Source organism: Euprymna scolopes, chromosome 28, assembly GCF_053919585.1.
Source record: "Euprymna scolopes isolate OS-2025 chromosome 28, ASM5391958v1, whole genome shotgun sequence".
NCBI lineage: Eukaryota > Metazoa > Mollusca > Cephalopoda > Sepiida > Sepiolidae > Euprymna > Euprymna scolopes.
The window spans coordinates 95,193,100-95,213,676 of NC_136509.1; the positions used below are offsets into that span (position 1 = coordinate 95,193,100).

General features: G+C 25.4%; 1 protein-coding gene and 1 long non-coding RNA gene across 16 annotated transcripts in view; one reads left to right on the forward strand and one right to left on the reverse strand.

The window, feature by feature from the left end:
• LOC145249737 (uncharacterized) overlaps positions 1–20,577 on the forward strand; it is a 1,648,663-nt gene that overhangs the window by 1,430,462 nt on the left and 197,624 nt on the right. The gene's annotated exons all lie outside the window — the stretch shown is intronic.
• LOC145249739 (uncharacterized) overlaps positions 1–20,577 on the reverse strand; it is a 295,379-nt gene that overhangs the window by 152,687 nt on the left and 122,115 nt on the right. For all 6 annotated transcript variants that reach the window (XR_013863569.1, XR_013863572.1, XR_013863567.1 and 3 more), the window contains one exon: positions 11,526–11,572. This is a non-coding gene — a long non-coding RNA (uncharacterized LOC145249739). The remainder of the gene's footprint in view (positions 1–11,525; positions 11,573–20,577) is intronic.

The following is a 20,577-nucleotide window of genomic DNA, read 5'->3' on the forward strand; positions in this document are numbered from 1 at the left end:
CTACGGCTTGCGGACGATTCTTGTATGAATCTAAATAATATGAATAATCAATCCTCCTGCAAACATTCATAAACATAAACATTTATTATTAAAAAAAATCTAACCTTGTACCCAAATAATAATAACTTTACTCTTACTAATTCACTAAGACTAATGTAATTTACGAGTTCACTTACTCACTGGCAAACGATATTTCTAACAATAAATTCAAAATGTCTCAAGATACTGAAAGCTTAATAAAAATGATTCGTAAAAGATGTCATTCTTTCTTATTGTTATAGATAGTAGATTTAAGGAACATCATATACTATACTGGTAGAAACATTACGATTGGAAAAGGTTTTATTTTACTCCAAATATCTCTTTAAAAGCTTTGTTTATTCTGGCACAAAGGTATAGTAACCAAGCAAGATACCTTTACAAGTTCTTGTACTGTAAAGTGATCAAATCTAAAACGATTTATGTACGTGAGAGATCGATCATAGTTGACATTAATTACCAAATATATTGACACTAAACTTTAAAAAATACTTCAGTAAAACTATATCATTATAGGTTTTAAATATTTTGATTTTATCATGTCTTAATAGCACATACTTTTCTTTTTAATTATGATCTCCTCATAACTCCAAATTGATACTCAGTTTTTCAATAAACAATAGAAAAGATAACTGATTGAAGAGAAAAATACAACTATCTAAGATTCTTAATACTTTCTCTTCTTTTCTTATACTCATTTACCTGATATTTACTTTGGTTTTTTTATTCTTCTTGAGCCAAAATCTATGCACATGCACTTTTTTTTATCAATCCTCAAATGCTGATTTGAAACTGTATTTTAAGTTGCTTTCAGTTATTGTGTCTTTTATTATTTTTATTGTGTTTTTCTTAGATGCATTTCAATATCTCTTACTATCTATTATCTGTGTCCTTCATGCAGCAATTCCCTGTCTTTTTATATCATTATTTCAGATAAGATTATATTCCTTGCACGTCTATGCTTCCTTTTATTTTAGATCATCCAACTTTATAAATATATTGTATTGAATAATGAACATTGGTTTCAATATTCATTTTACAACCTAAAGATTCCAATACACCATTGTTACTTTTTCAAGTTCTTTGGCTTTTCTTGTTTAATGCAGTACACATACATATGTGTGTGTATATTATTTTTTTTTATGTTTATATATGTATCTATTAACATAATCATTGTGCTTTACTGTGCGTGCTTGTGTTTATAGAAACAAAAGGTTGATATCGTAATTGATTTTGTAAAATGTGAAAAATTTCGAATTACTTTAATTTAGAATAACATTTTTCACGTTAAAGATTACAATTTTTACTGCATTTCAAAATTTTAATCATGCATCTATAATCAAAACATTTTTTTTTAATTTCTTATTGAGAAATTAGCGATTCTGACTTTATTTTCTTGAACTAATTCATGATTCTTTGGCATAAAAAGAAGTATGAACTTTAATTTTAAACAAGAACTTTAGTATGCGTAATAAAAACTGTTTGGAAATATTCAAGGTTTTAATCCTATTATTAGAAAAATAAACTTGGCACAGTGGTTGGTAATCAAAACCACTTAACGAGAATTTAAAAATGCTAAAAATTCAGTGAAAAAAGGATAGATACCCCTCAATTTGGGCGGGGAATGGCTGAAAAAACAAAGAAGGGTGTGACACCCTACACGAAGATTTGAAAATGGCCAGACTTCATCATGACCAAGCCTTTGACCATCTATGGTGAAAGGAGAAATCCAATACAATTAACGCAGAAGAAAATTATGTTCCTCTTCTTCCTCCTATTAATCAATAATTTGACGCCTGTCATATAAAACGAAGTATCAATAATGTAACCGTTCCCACGAGTTTTAATATTAAAATTATCAATTCTTTTTTAAAAAATAAAATAGGTCGACCATAGTCGAGGGCGCCTGAAAGATTCCTTCCATTGGTTATTAAACCAAGATGTATGGAAGGGCGCCACTCTTTTCCCTGGATTGCTCAATTTACCCTTGATCATTATCTTATAATGATGAGTGTTTATTAGGGAGGAATCAATTACATTTTTTAGTCTTTGGTATGAATCAACTGAACATTGACCCACTCATCCCCTCAGTATTCCAGAATATTAGTGAACACTCTTAACTATTGTGCCAAATGTTTTGCATAATCAGATTAAAATTTTAGTACATAATTATTGGATTATGAACTGAATATTTTACATTTAGTAATTCATCCATATCGAAATTAGTAATTTTTAAATAAAACCATAAAAAATAACTATGGAATAAATCTTTATTTTAATAAAATTATGTTCTCATTAATATTTTATTAATTTCTTAAACTCTTGTATATAAATTATTTCCACAGTCGCACAAAGCAAATTATTATGAAACTTAAGAAAAAACTAGATTAGTCTATAAAGAAATAAAACAATGTTTATGAAATTTCATATTTATTTTCGATGAAGTTCATGGAAATCTAATAAATGTATTGCAATCATTTGTAGATTCAACTTTTGATAATTTATTTTAAAGAAATAGAAATGAATAACTAAAATAAAAACAAAACTATAAATTAATTTAAACTTCACACTTAAATTTGTTTTCAAACCTTTACAGTAAAACAGAACAATTATTTAAGTAATTACAAAACTAAAATATTAAAAAACTAAACTATTAAACTAAATTAAATTATAAATTTCAGTAAAACTGCATTTTAGGGGTGCTGCTAAATGATGTTTGTAAGGGCAAATTATTTCAAATATATCTAATCTTAAAAACTAAAATCTTGTTTTAATACAAATAAAAACGAATATTCTATTTTGTTTGCTTTTGTTTTTAAGTTTCAATTTCAGCTCATGTATTAGTGGCGATCCATTGGTTGCACCCCTGAGAAAGATGTGAAAAGATCTTTTCCAATGTCGTCACATGTCTGCAACCTCAAGTTTAGTTGGGTCAAGTCGTTGAGGTATTTTTTATCCTGACCTTAGAATAAATTATAATAATTGTTGTAGAAAAGTCTGAACTGAGATGCTTGAAGAAGCTTTATTTGACTCAAATCTAAACGGGGATCGATTTAGTAACACAAAATGGCTGCCTATAAGAAAATGAACGAAGTGAATTAATTCCCAAGAATATAAAAAGTTGTCGTAGAGTTCTTTCTTTACACGAGTCATAAAGTCGCCATGATATTTCAAAAAAAAATTTGTTTAAGACGACTGTGAAATTTGGTGTTATAGTTTATTAGAAAAGTAAATAATTGACTTAAACTATTTAAAAAAAAATGATTTTCTCTTACTTTTAATCTTTGAACAATTCTTTTTGAGATAAGGTTTGTGGTTCGGGTTGATGTTAGGGTTTACATTTATCACACCAGAATACACCATTACTCAACACGAGACCAAATGTTCAAGGTTTTGTATGTTATGGGCTTAAAAATTTGTATGTTACAAGTATAAAAACTAAAAATATATGTAATTTACTGACACCCTTAAAGTGTAATTTTACCAAAGATGTTTTATATTTTTAATCTTATTTGTAATTAATGCAGCAATAATCTAATTTATATTACAAGCTAAATATATAAGTTAGTAGTATTGTTTGTCTCGCTTCTGTTTAATAAGGACTAATAGAACATAGATATAGAAAATCAGAGTGAGAATAATTATTACTATAAAAAGATGTTTTAAAATTAGAAATACAATTAAAACGTATATATTGGTTTAATGTTTTTCTTGTGGATGTTTTTTAATTCTCAGAGTGATTGATTCACATTGCGATGTGACGTTATCGTAAATTGATAATTTGTCCAAACCTGAGGTTCCCAAAAACTTTTTAAAATCAGAGAGCCAGATTTTTCCTCATTTTCATTTAATAATTTTACATCTGCTTAATAATGTTCGATGGATAACTTTTTATCTTTTATTGGTGTACTTTCCTGGAGAAGGCGTCAGCCATATTTATTTTCAGTTTTATTTTCAAGGATAAATATGATAAATAACTTATTATTTAATTATTTGTTTCATTCAAGAAAATTACATAATTTTTGTACTAAAAACAAGTTATTTGAGAGCAATAGTGAAAAAAATTTCACTAAAAATAATTTCCAACCAATCATTAAGCTATTAATACCTATTATTGTGTCCTGACAAAATGGTGTACTAAAATCTTTCGTATTATTTGAATAAACAGGTTTTTAAAAACTTTTTTCATTATTTTTATTTGCATTTTATTTGGTGTTGGCACAACAATCAAATAAAATGTTTTTACTGCATATCTTTTATGGTATATTAGTATTTTTTGATTAGGACTATTACTACACACATTTTTTGTTGTAATTTATAGAGCTGTTTGCAATATTTACCCATTGCACAGATTTTCCGTCTACAAACAAAGCGGGCGATAGTTTTTGTAATCAAGTTATAGAAATAGAATTACTCTGCCACTATTTTTAATTTTCTAAAAACGAAAAATGAATCTGCTTTAAAAATATTTCTATAAATTTATCAAACAAGGAAGAAAAATAGTAATTATAAAATTAAGCATTTTAATATTCTACATTTTTAAATGTAAATTCCAATAATTATTTAACTAAATCCGATTAATGAATTATTGACTTTATTAATTGAATTTTGTAAAAAGAAAATGTATTAAAAAAACTATGTCAATTGTATTTAATGTTCTATCACTCAGTTTTTAAATATTATGGAAAATATTTTAGAAAAAAAATCCAATGACGGTGTTTTGTTTTGCTATATAATTTTGTATAATAATCGCATAATTAAAAATTAAAAAGCAAATATATACTTTTGCATTTGGTTCTTATTGTAAAACTGATTACTTTTCTTTACAATAGTTTTTTTATATGTTTTCTTAATAATTGCGAAAATTCTTAATTGATAATTTCGTAGTATAAACGAAGTAAACTCAGCGTTTAAATAAATTTAAATAAAAGAAAACAAAATATTACATTCTTTTAAATAATAAATACTGAAAGTTTTGTTTTCGGAATGTTTTCATTAATGAATATAATACATTTTAAATCATTTTAGCAGAACAATATTTTTAATTAATCTTTTGATTTGAATTATATTGGTGTAATTGAAAAGAATAAGCACATATTTCTTAAATGATTTAATACTTATATTTTTCATTTAATAATGAGACGAACTGTTTTAATATAGAGTTTACCAATATCTCTGAAGTAAAATAAGCAAATTTAAACTAAAAGTTGAAAGTTTTCAACCATTCTTGTAAATCGATTCCTTATGTTTTTTATTTAAATCCATTTACATCCTCAACAGAATTTACTAAGATCATAATTCTGAGTAAAAACAAACAAAATAAATTCGTTAATAAGAAATATGAGAGCACATTCAGCATACACAAGTGAACCAATATTATATACCTGAAAAAGTCCTGAAGGCACATCGGCCATAATCTCGTGAATATGTAAATATGAGGACAATCATTTTAGATATGTTACTTAAAAATTATTTTTTCATAACTGAAAAACGATTATCAAGCATTCCTGTTTTACTATTATGATTTTATTCCTTTTAACAGGTTAATTATGAGTAACCCTTCTAGAAAATATATAAAAATGCACACAACTAAAAAAGTTCTTGAATTTATTGTTTTTTAATCCTGTGACGAGAATGTGATTTTAGCTTTGTCTTAATTGTTCTGGTCTTGTCAGTGTTTATCAAAGCATTGTTTTGTATCTATGAATTTCTAGTTGTATTTCTTATAGACTGATTATATGTGTATTTCTTTAGTTTGGCTTAACATTATTGCAAATGACACTATGTGAGTCATTCTTTCAATCCATCCTCTGTAATAATCAGTTCCAACCTCGTTTCAACAAAGTTGGAATCGTGTTTAATTGTACTTTGGAGCACTAGGAAATATACATTGGATATGTTTTACCAATTAAATGTTCTCCACTTTATCACAATGCACTTAATGTACATTCAACATTTTGAAGTTTTAATTTGATACTTCTGGGTAAATTGCAATCAACATGATGTAACAAGTGAAGAAATATCTGCTAAACTCTGAAGACGAAAATGCATAAACTTTCTACAAATATTAACCAATTTTCATTTCATAACGAACAGAATTCACGATTCTGTGAAGTTGCAAGTCAAAGTCATAGTTGATGCTAGGCACTTGTTACTATTTTAGATATTTTGACAGCCAATTCTAATAACATCAAGAAAAGGTCTTATCTTAATCTTTGATTACAAAATTGATCATCAAGGCAAACAAAAAACATAGATATTAGATTAATTAACGTTTGTTTATTAACTCTGATTAAAAACAATGCAACGGTTAAATGGATAGTCTAAAACAGTGAGAAATGTGTTTTAATCGAGAAGAGCATTTAGTAAGTTTTTTATTTTTGTTTTCTATTTTATTCATTTGTATTATAATAATTTTACTGCATTGTTAAATCATTTACAAATGCATCCATGAAATAACATTTTCAAATGTATTTTTCTGATATCAAATGATAAATAAGTTCGTGAAAAAATATTAACTTACATCATTTCCAAAATCAGACTTTCAAAGTAGAAAATCTTATTAACTTTTCGGTCCATTTTTTATATCCGTTAATCAGAGCACACATATTTTATTACATTGCGATTATTTACAAGATGTTAAGCAACATTTTAAATCATGTTTCTCTTCAAGTTTTATCAATATAATACAACTTTGAACAACTATGACATGCAATATTCAAAGCATTCAGATATTTTACATATATTTATAGGGTTGAAATTTTACAAGTGTAATTTTAAATTCTGAGAGATAAGAGTTTTATATGAAGTAAAATTTCTTCAAACGTATTTGAAACTCAAGATATGTCATCTATATGTTTTGTGCAAAACATTCAATTGTGAATTGTTTTCTTTTTAACATTAAACATATCTGATCAAACATATTTAATGTTAAGCTTTTAGTAACAGGTAATACTTAAATAAATTCTACTTTTGTATTTATTGAAAATAAACTACAAAACAAAAGATATATTTTTATAGATAACATACATACACTTGGGGATACATACAGCTGCATGAAAATTAAGATATTAATTGAATAAATATATTGATCCATAAAACATTTAAATTGTGATACAACTATTATATATGATTAATAATACCTTTTTATTTCTGAAATAAGCAATGAATATTACATACTATTTTTTTCTATGCCCAAAATGCCAACAATTCAAACAAAAATGAGTTTAAAGTTTAATGATTGAAAATTATATAAATATATTTTGGTGATTTACAAAATTGCTAAATACTAAGTTTAACATTCAAAAATCAACCTGTATTAAAGAACAATGAATTGATACAAGTGATAGTTAAATATTTTTATATGTGACAGAAATGACAAGAGAAGCCAAAGATCATTGATTTTTAATGTTACATTCATTTTGCATTATTATCATCATTATTATTATCAATATTATTATCACCTTCGTCATTATTATTATCCATCATCTTTATTTTAATGCTTCCTTCATTGCTTTTATGTTCAATTTTTTCACTTTATATATATATATATATATATATATATATATATATATATATATATATATATATATATATATATATATATACACTGCAATCACTGAGGAGCGGTCACTCACCTTTGTTTGGGCTTGAGTTATTGCCTGATAACACACTGAGGTTTACCAATATCTTTTTTGTTGAAACAATTTTAAAAGGCAAACATAATGGTTCAATGAATAAATGAAATTATTGCCTCATACTTATTTGCATTCACAATTAAACTAGGGAAATGTTAACATTAGAAAATTACACCATATGAACTTGCAGATTATTTTGTGAATAATTTTAGAGATGTATTTTGTCCTTCATTCATTAAAACTGTTTAAAAAGCAATTAATGAAGAAAAAATACATTAAAAATCACCAAAAAGATTATTTGTAATTTTTCACTGATGAATGAAATATGAAATCACTGAAGGAATATCACAAAATCATATTATTATTAATGAAAGAGAAAATCTCTCCAGCTTAACAAAGTTCCAAGCCAGCCTAAGTATTATTAAAAAGGAACTATAGTGGACCAAATTATATTCCTGTTTATTCCTAGTGAATAGAAAAAAGAAAAGGATAGTAATAAGTATAGATTTACCATATGTATTGCATATTTACGCCTAACATTGAAAGTCTGATCTATTTAATTTTATATATCAGATGAAAGAGAAAACTACAAGCATATTTCAAGTGACTCAAATATTGAATAATGCAATCAATGTAGATGTGAATAAAATATTACTCAAAAACCTCTTCTGTAATGAAACAGATATATAGTGCAAAATTATTATTAATTTAATACATTTATCATTTTAATATGCATGGTCAGTTTAACATATATTTATAATTTGACAGTAATTTAATTTTCTTAAATATGGATTTTAAATTTCACAATTTGTACTAGAAACCGACTAGATTTTACTTTTCAGTTCTAGAGAGACATTAATATTTCATTTAAAGTTCTGACATGAAAAGCTATTATTACTGAATTAATAATTCAAATTATATCTTTTATCTTTGATCGCTGTTTAATTGAAAAGAATGCCCTCTTTCATTCGCTATTTTCCTCCCATGTGATGCCTGTGATTTCCTCTATTCATCATTGTTTTGTAAATTTAAATAAAATAATCTATATATTAATACCGTAGTACCTTTAGCATAAATACGTGTGTCACAGTTTCCAGATTATAAATTATTCGATCGAGCGAACCTATTAAAAGGAGGATAGCAGATGATAATATACTATAGACATTAAATTATTAGTATATAGATATATGCTAATTTAATGTTTGTAGTATGTTAATAACTTCTATCTTCCTTTCTAATAAATATCACTGAAAATGCAATGTTAGAAGAAAAAAAAATGTCACTTCTGGGACGTACGTGAAACTAAATTATACCTTCTTGGTCTTCTGGCAAGGATCCAAGAATAGTATCTCTTCTGTCTAAAGATGGTATAATGATATTGTGGGATTTTCGTTTGCACCAGACGTCTATAAAATGGAAATATGTCACAGACTCATAAGGGTATTGGAGATAATTGTAATAACCAGATATATTCTGACAATACATGAACCAGATTACTTTTATAAATACTTTTACAGTTTTAACAAAAAGGCTACAATAATATCGCAGGATCTGCATTCATGCTGAATGTCCACAGAATGCCCAGTAGCAATATATTACATATATTTCCACAGGTCCTGCTAGTAGTAAATGAATATGCATTGTTGAAATTGAGAGAGACTGTTTTAAACAATGGATTAACTGTATTCGAGGTCCAGGTGTAAAGTATGGTGGCATTCCTTTACATTGATTGCCCCACTTAGCCTTGGTTCTTACCTTATAATGCTGAGTATTTAGCAGGAAGGCATAAATTGAACCCCTATCTCCCAGTTCATTAGCGATCACTTTAACAATTATGTCAAATGAGTCTACTGATAATCATCATATTGTGTGTTGGCATTGGTTTTTCTGTCAGAATTCTTTCTAGAAAGACATTGGTACCTGCGGAAGGAATCACATGAAGGTTGCCAACATTCTAAGTGAAAGTGATTTTTCGAACTTGAAAGACCCAGTTCACCAGTCCATGTCATAAGCCATTAGACCAGCATCACCTCTCAGTCTACTGATTAAAACAGTATTGTAATCAATGAAGATGGAAGCAATGTTTAATCATTTATTGAATAATTATTTTTAATTTATATCAATTATTAATATATTTAATATTTATAAATATTAATATATTTAATATGCTGACAAACCGAACTAAACTGATCCATAATAGTTTACAATTCATTACTTTAAAATTTGATTTTAATTCATCATAAACAAAATGCCAGTCATATTATGGACAAAATAAAAAGCAACACTTTCAACAGAATTCAAAAATTTCCAATTTTCTATTACTTGTTCTTTGAAAACAACTTTGATATGAAGCTAATGTGCACCTTTTTTCATGAAGTTCAATCAAATTAGTTTGCGTTATAACACTAACCTTTCATCTAACAACTGAAATGCAAAGCAAAAAATCTCACAAACAAGCACATTTGAGATCATTATCCACGTTTGAAACAAATGTTACATTGAGTTTGGAAGACATATGCATGTTTTTATCAGCTAGTTATGCTTAGTTGCAGATATTCAATAATATGTGTGTGTGTGTGTGTGTGTGCGTGTGTGTGCGTGTGTGTGTGTACTTTTATAATATACCGTTTTACCAGGAATAGACACACATTTTTATGTTCATTTCAAAAAAGGTTTCCGCTTTATTAACTATACCTGCATACAATTGTTTTAGCCCATTACTGATAATTTTATATAAATTGTAGTTAACTGTATATATGTATTTTATTATCCTCATACCAGTAGGGGAACTTTAGTAAGAGGTTGAAACAATTGTATGCATGTATAATTAATAAAGCTGAAACGTTTTTGAAATAAGCGAAAAATGTGTCTATTCCTGGTATAGCAGTATATTATAAAATATTTACAGCTCTAATATTGCACTATCGAGCTATCTTAAAGAATTTTGTATTATTAATATCTATATTTGAATACAAAATTGGAAAAGTTTTATTTCAATGGTATATATATATATATATATATATATATATATATATATATATATATATATATCGTAGCTGTCATAATCTTATTCATCTTGTTCATTAGAAAAGCTTGTGCAAATTTATCATAAATATAAGCACTGCATATTGTAATCACAGCTTTATGCTTTTTGCCCAATAAAATATTCAATTTTTTACTTAGTATATAAAACTATTTTGTTTCCATGTGAAAAATGTCTCATAAAAATGTGCTTTTAAAAACATGAACTGTTTTTTTTTTATTGTGCTAATAAAATGAGCTCATCAGTTTTCATTAAAATCCCAAATGTGTCTAATTAAGCCATCATTTCATTCCATTGTTGAAGACTATATTTAAGATATGTAAACACCTATAAATATATTGCCTACAAAAATACTTAAATATAATTATACACAAAGTGTATCTTTTTCCATCAAGTACACAATTTAAAATGATCATTCTATAAAATCATAAAATATAGAAAAAAATCAACAACAAAATAAAACATTCATATTATTTACAAATTTCTGACTGTTTTTTCTAATCTTTCCTGTTGTTATTTTCACATTAACCGTTGTACTTTCCTACCTTCTCCAGGTACTTTTGTGTTCTGGGAACTTCGAACTGAACCGCATTATTTAATCCACTGGGTTAGACTGCTCTCATTTTGAGTTCTAGTGGATTAAATAAAGGGCTCAGTTCAAAATTCTTACAAGGTTATCAACCAGTGAGTACAACCGTCAAAATGTTGCGGAAATGATAACAACCAAAATGGCAACAACAATCTGGAACATGTAAATAATTGAAATACCTCATTTCAGAAATAATGTCAAATATTAAAATATTCACCTCAAACAACATCATGTGCAGGCACCATAATTGATTGGTAATGCTATCTGCAAAAAAAATGTAATGCACTTTATATATTGTTTGGGTATATATTTTTCTTTGCTTCTTATTACTGCTAAATTTGTATCCCTGCAAAAGTTTACATTCATTTTTTTTTCCTTTTGCTTCTTAAAGCTTTTTCTTTAAATTTTTTTAAATTATAAAAAAAAAAATACTAGAGAAAGTAAGCAGGCCACAGATATGAAAAATAAATAATTCACTTTTTGAATTATTTATTAGTAAACGAAACTCGTTTCTAGTTGACATTTTTTTCATTAAAATGTTTTCACTAATACCTTAATTGAATATCATATATCTTTATGTATTAAATATTTTGAAAGAATCTATATTTTATATGAATAAACATTCTTACTTTTAAATCACTTTCTAATATTTAAAATCAATGCAAAACTGATAGTTATATGACATAAAATGTGAATGAAACATAAGATTTTAATCAATTTTAGCAAACTTCCAGCATTATTTTCAAATAATCCTATTGTCCACCTAATTTAAACATCTGAAATCGATGACATAAACATATTTATATTCATGGATAACTTTTTTATAAACATAATTGTTTTACAAGCCACTATTCTAGAATAAAACACTTTTTAATTTATCATTTTTTTCTGTATTTATCTCATGCAGGAGAATCCACATTGTATTTCCCTCTCCATCATTGATGGAGTTTAATCAGGGTGAACTTGTGTCATCTTGAAATGTGGGTGTAGAGTATCCAACCATCTTTATTTCAATTGTGTCTTTTACTTTTTCAGTTGGCATTTTACTAACGGCCTCCATGTTAAATCCCATTTCAGCGATGGCATTGTCACATGTGTACAATATATGCCCTATTATTACAGAATAATTTCTCTCATTTTGTCTGAAATCGGTGTTCTAACCTGAGAAATATCGACATTTTAGGTATGGTTGAGTTTGGTCAGACTTGAAGTCCAAAGCAACATTTTCACATTTGTGACCGATAGTCTTCTTTATGGACCCTTTGTTGATGGTCAGCATTTGGAAATGCACAAAATAGCAGGTTTTACTACTTTCCAGTAGATCTTGGACATGAATCAATCACTAAGCAGTACGTCATTTCAACATGCAGCATTGATTCAACTAGTGATTTCACCAAGGATACTGCAAGTGCAGCTAATAGTTGACTTTTTATTAATATATAAAAATTGTCCAGATTCACAAATAACTCTTTCCTCTGTGGGATACTCAGTTAGGATTTCAATTGTTATTATTTTAAATACATCTTTTTACTATTTATAGTTGTCAGAATAAAAATACTAGTTTGACAAAACGCTGATATTGCATGATATAAAAAAATTATGTCAGTTTAAAGTATGATGGTGGCTACATCATTCAAAATGGGATTGTAAAAAATTAAAAATTCAGAATTTTATTTGAATTTGTGTGAGCATATCCCACATGACACTGAATCAGTATTTTCTTTAACAACTTCTGATCCCAATTTATGTCGAAATTATTTTTTAATCGCCTCAGTTTATTGTTATAAACTTCAATCTTTATATAGTGGCTAAAATTCAACTCTTTAAGGATTTCATGTTTACATTTCTTTGTGGATTAATTATGAAAAAAAAAATCAATATTTTTTAATAATGTTGAATGTTTTTATCAATAGGTTTCATTATAATTAATGTAATACTTTTTGTTGCATACCTCCATAACATTATATAATTTTATTTGAAATATTGATACATTTTAGGAACTAATGTAAATATTAATTCATTTCTTATGTTAATTGATTAGATTGAGGAACATAAACATTATTTTTAGCATATTAAAAAGTTTAATAGTATAAAAATTACAATAAGTCATATTATTAGGAAACACACCATACTACAAGTATATAATCAATATATGTTAAATAATATGAAAAATATAGATTTTTATAAACTTAGGATCTTTATAAATAAAATAATATTGATGACACTTTTGAGATAACATTATACAAATTGCCTTTACAAAATGAACAACAAGAAATGAGAAAATGGTAACCTCCAAATGTGTATCAGGGGAAACAAATTCAAAATTCACTGTTTCGAACCTAATTATTAATTTTTTATGTAAACTATTAATCTTAGATGGGATTTGTATTTTATATATAGTATCGTCTCCAAACAAATTTTTTGTCCATAACCTTATACCAGAATTAACTAGGAAATGAATCCGTTATGTGAAGAATTCTACATAGATTAAAAAGAAATAAATTGAGCAATGTTCTTAAACTTGGTGCTCTAATTCTTAGTACTGATACTTACTAAATAGAATTAAGAAATGAAATATGTGAAAAAAATACAGAGAATGGTCGCCTTGCTTCTCTAAACTTTTGCCTGACTTTTTTCATAACTTCATTTGCGAGTCCAATCTGGATATGCAGTAAGTAAAAGCTACAAAATTTCTTTATTTTTTTTACTTTTATTTCTGAAAGATTTGCCAGATTTGCAGTTTTGTTTGATTTTCATCTTTAAGAATAATGATATGCCTTTGTTTTTTTTATCTTTGTTTTTACTACTTGTTTTGTTCCATTATATTTTTATAAGAGAAAATTACATAAAAGAAGAAAACGCTTGAATAAAATTTGCGAAATTAGAGTCTATCTTTGATATGCATGTGTTCTGTTTTCGAAACACTGTTATGTTTTGTAATGCAGTTATTTTACTGAAATTTGTTCTTCGGTGTAATCATTCCACATTCTGGTGTAATTCATTTAATACGTTTTAGCCATGACTTAAATACATATTGCTGATTAAATACAACAATTATCTAATAGTTTCATTCATGAAATCATTTCATATACAATGGAATGTGAAAATATTATAATATGTCATTATTTTAATATCTTTATTTTAGTTTTAGTAATTTTCCTATGAACATAATTGTACTAAAACGAACTATGATAATTATATTTATTTGAAGATATTAATAAAGACCCAGAGATTTAGTAAATGTCAAATGAATGTTAAGACAATTGTTGTAAATGGAAAAAAATAAAAAACACATGATAACAATAAATAATATTTGTTTAAAATAATTTTATAAAGACCCCTTTAGAATTTAGATGTAAAGGACATGTTATTATAATAGTTCCATTGCTTAAAGATTGGTAGATATGTATTAAATTGAAACATTTTCAATAAAAGATAATATAAATTACTTTAGCAATAAATAATAAGAAACTCTTAAAATATATCGTTTTAGTATATAATTACATTGTATTGGAGTTTGGAATGCTCGCACATGAAAAAAAACTTCAAGACCTATAAGATTGAAGACAGAATACATAGCATGGAAATCATAGTCGGTGTTTTTTTTATCACTTTTCTATTTCCACATGGTTTACAGTATGCATGAAATAAATGGCCCGCATGTCTGCATGTATGTTTAGCATTTTGGGGTCATTTCATCTCATACGTGACTGAATGCAGGCTTCTTTTACCCAACCCACAATCATCAACGCCAGTTACTTAAATCACGAACTGGTTCACGATACTGCCTACATCCAATCACATATCAGATATACATTTTCTTCTAGAATCAGTACTTAACCACATTTCAACTTCATAACATGCATTGTTTATAATTAAATCCTTCCCATTAAACACATACACACGCGCGCATATATATATATACATATATATTGTTATATTTCTTGAAATATACATTGGATAAACATCCCGATAGCAAAATGATACCTAGTTATTACTATATTTTTTAACAAAGTTTCAGGGTAATATCTCTTTATAAACTAAGTTTTACTCCAATATTTGATTTACAAATATAATTATAATCATTTGACATCTTACCGACTTTTATTTTTAAAATATGCATGGATATGGCTTTCAAAATATATGCCTATGCTAATATCTCGAATAAACCATAACATTTTTATTATATGTGCGAATATATCTATATATACATATATATATATATAGACATATTTGCATATACATGAGCACATGTACATATATTATGCATGTATATAAATGTATAGATGTGCATATCATATATGCATATATACACGTGTACATATACGTATATATACATGTGTATATGCACATATATGTATATATACACATGTATATATGTACATATATGTGTATATATACACATGTGTATATGTACATATAATATATGTATATATACACATGTGTATATGTACATATAATATATGTATATATACACATGTGTATATGTACATATAATATATGTATATATACACATGTGTATATGTACATATATGTATATATACATGTGTATATGTAAATATAATGTACATGTATAGATATATAAATATATGTTTATATGCATGCATATATATAAAATTATACACAAATATATATGCATATGCATATTACTGACTCATTTCTATGCGAATATTTATTCATAATCAATCCTTTTTATATTTTATTCTCGTGAGAATGTTTTCACAATGCACCATTTTGTAATTTCCCAAAATTATCATCCATATATTTGTGAGAAATGTGCTGATCATTAACATTCATATCCATGATGTGATAGAAATGTTAAAAACAACCTTTTATGCCACGTTTGTATAACTAATAGCATATTTTCTTTCAGTCAACAGATATATTGAATATTAATATAACATATTTTCAGTGATGAGTAATATTTCAGCAACAATTATAAACAAAATAAAATTATTAAAATTAAGAATGAACTTTTTAGATAAAGCTTATATTCAATTAAAAATATTTCATACGATTGTATATATTCAACTGAACGGCTAAATTATTCTAAATTATTTGATATGTAATAAATGTATTGATAGCCTTATTAATGCAGATTTTATAGTAAAATAAAGTACAATAATTCAGATGCTGACAGTTATTAAATAGTTATTACAAATTAACCTTTTTCCACATTGACCTCTTATAATACTTATTAGTAGATGATATTTTGAGATAGTTGCACATCAAATAGAATAACATTGTTTGTCTTTTTTACTTTCCGCTTTGTCTATTATTATGGAATATCCAGTTTAGCGAAGACAGTTCAATTTGAAAGTTGAATTTTTCCTCTGATTTAAAAATAAAAACATTTCTTGGAATAACATCTCAAAGAATGGAAAAGAGCTTTGTTTGAGTGTAGAAATAAATGACACGATGAAAAGATTTAAAAAAAGGACTCTTATCATGTCTATTTGATAAAGATTCTCTGAGCTGTTATATTTTGTTTGACTTAAGGATTTACATTGCTAAGGCTCTCAAAACATGTATTACATATTGATGATACGTTTCTCCAAAAATATCACGTTCTTTATCAAAAAAATATATAGAGATTATATTTACATTCTTTCTCTTAATAAAATATTATTGACCTCATCACCATTGATATTTATATCTCTGCTACCTTTCGGTTGATGTGTCTTCCGGTCTTCTTTGGTGTATTGTTCATTTACAGTGATGTTTTCCTATATTTAAATATGATTGTTTTTTACCATTATTTGTGTGTATTGGTGTTTCTTACATTCTTAAATGTGATTAACTCATGAATTTTGGCATTTACTTTTAAATTAATGAACGTTCATGCATAGCATGACATAAATGCATGGAGCATGACATGAAATTAATAGAAATATAAATATTCACATAAATGAGTACAATATTCCAAAGAAAAACAATTTAAATACTAACTCCTCATACAGACTAAAAAAAATTCCCTCCATTCCAATAGATTTTGTTTCCAATATAACAAATTCTTTTTAATTTATATATAACTGCAAAAACGCTACTTTTATTCTCTGCCCAGTTTCTAAAGCTGATGATGGCACTAATGAAGCCAATATCGTATGAGCGACACAAACAGTAGTACCACCCCTGGTTGGCAGATGATGAGAACAGAATATTGCATGTACTATTATATATATATATATATATATATATATATATATATATATATATATATATATATATATATAAGCATTTTTTTATTCAAGTAAACATTATTAAATGCAACGAAAACCCTTCGCTTTATAATTCTTTTTTTTAATTTTTCGATTTTCCATATAATCTTTTTTGTATCAAAATCGAAAATATTAATAAAGGTTCAATAGTTGTTACTGTCACGAGCGCTTTCACTTCGTTCACGAATCATCTTCAGGTGTTGAGGAAGTAAAAGTGCAAAGAGGCGAAAATGGAAATTAAAAAGTGAAAAGTAAAATATACATTAAACCGCATGTATATATATATATATATTCATGTATATATATATATATATATATATATATATATATTCATGTATATATATATATATATATTCATGTATATATATATATATTCATTCATGTATATATATATATATATATTCATTCATGTATATATATATATATTCATTCATGTATATATATATATATATTCATTCATGTATATATATATATATATATATTCATTCATGTATATATATATATATATATTCATTCATGTATATATATATATATATATATATATTCATTCATGTATATATATATATATATTCATGTATATATATATATTTATTCATGTATATATATATATTTATTCATGTATATATATATATATATATATATATATATTCATGTATATATATATATATTCATGTATATATATATATTCATGTATATATATATATTCATGTATATATATATATTCATGTATATATATATATATTCATGTATATATATATATATATATATTCATGTATATATATATATATATATATATATATATATTCATGTATATATATATATATATATATTCATGTATATATATATATATTCATGTATATATATATATATATATATTCATGTATATATATATATATATTCATGTATATATATATATATATATATATATTCATGTATATATATATATATATTCATGTATATATATATATATATATATTCATGTATATATATATATATATTCATGTATATATATATATATATATATATTCATGTATATATATATATATATATATATATATATATATATAATTTAAAGGAGATTAGAATAATAGTCTAAAGAGCTAAGTGTATTTTAATGTAATAGTGAAATTACTAGTTTAATTAAAATACAGGAAATGCTCGTTGTAATTTAGATATATAATAAGCTCGATAGTTAAATGTCCTAGAGCTAATTCAATATTAAGTAATGTGATCTATAATTTAAAAGTTTTAAAAAATTTTTAAATTTAAAAATCAAAATTTAATTAAATTAAAAATCAGTTTCATAAGAAGGAACAACAACAAAGTCAATTATCTGTACGATCGTTTCAGAAATCCGTGCTTTTTATTTGTGGTATACATGAAGTCACGTAGAACAATTATACATAGTTTTTTTGGTAAGCACGGTCTCCTCATCAGCAAATTTAGTAGGATTTCTATTGAATTGAAAAGACACCAAAAATAAACCTAGCATTAACAGTAAGGCAGATGAATCTGAAAAATTGAAGTAAAAGGTTTGGATTTAAAATTTATAAGAAAATTAATAAGAAAATTGGTATAGGTTAGAGATAGAAATGAGTAGAAAAAATATATATTTTGAATTTACATAATAAATTTGATTTAAAAATATATAGATATATAATTACCTTTTGGTTTTTCTTTTTTTGAAATCAGGAACTGTATTTAAAGTAGTCATTTAGATGTTTGCTATAGCTTTTTATTTTATTGAATGATGAATTTTAAAAAGGGCGACGCTCGTGCAGTAAATTGTTTCCGTTAGCGTATTTTGATTTAGAGACGCTACAGTTAATATCTATAGAGAGAGAGTATTTTTTTTTTTTTTTTTTTTTTTTTTTGCAAGTTTTAAGGGGAGATAATTGTCATGGCTTTATTTATTATTTGATTTACGAGTCTAAGGGCGGTAATTTGTTTAACTTAATTTATTAGGAAAAAAAATCTATTTTTACTAATGAGTAATTTTTAATGATTTAAGGTGGTTTATATTTATTAAATTTAAACCAACGTTTATGATTACACGATAGAATCTCGTGTCTTGAATTTACTAGTTTCTATCTATACGAGATTCTATCGTGTAATCATAAACGTTGGTTTAAATTTAATAAATATAAACCACCTTAAATCATTAAAAATTACTCATTAGTAAAAATAGATTTTTTTTCTAATAAATTAAGTTAAACCAATTACCGCCCTTAGACTCGTAAATCAAATAATAAATAAAGCCATGACAATTATCTCCCCTTAAAACTTGCAAAAAAAAAAAAAAAAAAAAAAATACTCTCTCTCTATAGATATTAACTGTAGCGTCTCTAAATCAAAATACGCTAACGGAAACAATTTACTGCACGAGCGTCGCCCTTTTTAAAATTCATCATTCAATAAAATAAAAAGCTATAGCAAACATCTAAATGACTACTTTAAATACAGTTCCTGATTTCAAAAAAAGAAAAACCAAAAGGTAATTATATATCTATATATTTTTAAATCAAATTTATTATGTAAATTCAAAATATATATTTTTTCTACTCATTTCTATCTCTAACCTATACCAATTTTCTTATTAATTTTCTTATAAATTTTAAATCCAAACCTTTTACTTCAATTTTTCAGATTCATCTGCCTTACTGTTAATGCTAGGTTTATTTTTGGTGTCTTTTCAATTCAATAGAAATCCTACTAAATTTGCTGATGAGGAGACCGTGCTTACCAAAAAAACTATGTATAATTGTTCTACGTGACTTCATGTATACCACAAATAAAAAGCACGGATTTCCGAAACGATCGTACAGATAATTGACTTTGTTGTTGTTCCTTCTTATGAAACTGATTTTTAATTTAATTAAATTTTGATTTTTAAATTTAAAAAATTTTTAAAACTTTTAAATTATAGATCACATTACTTAATATATATATATATATATATATATTCATGTATATATATATATATTCATGTATATATATATATATATATATATATATATATATATATTCATGTATATATATATATATATTCAT